The sequence below is a fragment of the Aplysia californica genome, unplaced genomic scaffold, assembly GCF_000002075.1.
Source record: "Aplysia californica isolate F4 #8 unplaced genomic scaffold, AplCal3.0 scaffold00830, whole genome shotgun sequence".
NCBI classification, from domain to species: domain Eukaryota; kingdom Metazoa; phylum Mollusca; class Gastropoda; order Aplysiida; family Aplysiidae; genus Aplysia; species Aplysia californica.
The window spans coordinates 182,548-184,564 of record NW_004798100.1 but is presented as its reverse complement, the minus strand read 5'-3'; the positions used below and the strand labels follow the sequence as shown (position 1 = coordinate 184,564).

The following is a 2,017-nucleotide window of genomic DNA, read 5'->3' as shown; positions in this document are numbered from 1 at the left end:
CTCTCTCTCTCTCTCTCTCTCTCTCTCTGTGTGTGTGTGTCTACATATGTGTGTATCTATAGACTCTCCACTCAAGAGCATCGTTCTACTGCTCGGTGTGTGAAGAGTTAATGACAGAAAGTACTCACTCGTGACTCTCGAACAACGCTCATCCCCTCTGGCGCCGTGGTAGATCTATAGAGAGATGTACGTCAAGTGTGCTAGCAGTGACAGGGCCAGCTTTATCAATGCTCTTATCAGTGTGGGCGGTTGGCGGATGTTTTGATGTCATCATCATCATCATCTTCATCATTGCCTTTTTCACCTTGGATCAGGATATAGGCCACGAACAAACACATTAATTTTCGACATTTATAGGACCTATTTGGGTTGCAAGTGCCGTTAAAACTTTTAACTAAACCGTTAAAAAAAAAGGTTGTCTTCAGTAGCACCTTTAGTCTTCGGCACTTTTACTTTTACTTTTATGACCATTGTGCTGCAGGTGCTGTAAAACTGCTGCTTTAAAAAACAACAACACAAAAACAAAAAAACGTTATATCACTGTGTCCTGAAGTTTGTCTCTAGTTACTCCTTTTAGCCTCAGCACCCCTTATGCCCTATATGTGTTGCTAGTGGCGTAAAACTCTTACCTGGCGCTCATAATATGACCTTATGCAGTTGCGAGCGCCGTAAAACCCTCTACTAAAAAAAAAAAAACTCTTACTCAAACAAACAAACGAACAAAATGTGGTATATATCACGCTGTCGTGCTGGTATGTAGTGATGGTGTGTTGTGATGATGTGTTGTGATGATGTGTTGTGATGGTGTGTTGTGATGATGTGTTGTGTTGGTGTGTTGTGATGATGTGTTGTGATGGTGTGTTGTGATGATGTGTTGTGTTGGTGTGTTGTGATGATGTGTTGTGATGGTGTGTTGTGATGGTGTTTTGTGATGATGTGTAGCAATGGTGTGTTGTGATGATGTGTTGTGATGGTGGGTTGTGATGGTGGGTAGTGATGATGTGTTGTGATGGTGTTTTGTGATGGTGTGTTGTGATGGAGTGTTGTGATGGTGTGTCGTGATGGTGTGTTGTGATGATGTGTTGTGATGGTGTGTTGTGATGGTATGTCATTATGATGTGTAGTGATGGTGTGTCATGATGATGTGTGTGTCGTTATGATGTGTGTCATGATGGTTTGTCGTAATGATGTGTCATGATGGTGTGTCATTATGATGTGTTGTGCTGTTGTGTAGTGATGGTGTGTTGTGATGGTGTGTCGTTGTGTTGTGATGGTGTGTCGTGATGGTGTGTTGTAGTGATTCTGTCATGAAAATATGCCATGGTGGTGTCTCATGATAGTGTGTCGTGATGGTGTGTCATAATGGTGTGTAGTAATGATGTGTCATGATAGTGTGTCATTAAGATGTGTCATGACGGTGTGTAGTGACAATGTGTTGTGCTTTTCCCTCCCTCAGGCGGCCCTGGATCTGTCAGCCCCGGCCAGCTCGCTACTGGTGAAGAACAGGAAGAATGCCTGGATACAACTGGCGGGCCACCCGGGTAGGTCTATTGTCTGTCTGTCTGTCTGTCTGTCTGTTTGTCTGTCTGTCTGTCTGTCTGTCTGTCTGTCTGTCTGTCAGTCAGCCCCGGCCAGCTCGCTACTGGTGAAGAACAGGAAGAATGCCTGGATACAACTGGCGGGTCACCCGGGTAGGTCTATTGTCTGTCTGTCTGTCTGTCTGTCTGTCTGTCTGTCAGTCAGCCCCGGCCAGCTCGCTACTGGTGAAGAACAGGAAGAATGCCTGGATACAGTTGGCGAGCCACCCGGGTAGGTCTATTGTCCGGTTGTTCTGTCTGTTTGTCTGTCTGTCTGTCTGTCTGTCTGTCTGTCTGTCTGTCTGTCAGCTCCGGCCAGCTCGCTACTGGTGAAGAACAGGAAGAATGCCTGGATACAACTGGCGGGTCACCCGGGTAGGTCTATTGTCTGTCTGTCTGTCTGTCTGTCTGTCTGTCTGTCTGTCTGTCTGTCTGTCTGT

At 45.8% G+C, this 2,017-nt stretch overlaps 1 protein-coding gene across 1 annotated transcript in view; it reads left to right on the top strand.

Annotated features, from left to right (window-relative positions):
- Positions 1 to 1,456: 1,456 nt before the first annotated feature.
- The window catches only part of LOC101846318 (inositol-trisphosphate 3-kinase homolog), a gene marked incomplete at its 5' end in the record, with an annotated part of 21,216 nt that continues 20,655 nt past the window's right edge, over positions 1,457 to 2,017 (top strand). The window contains 1 exon segment of the mRNA XM_013088904.2: positions 1,457 to 1,541.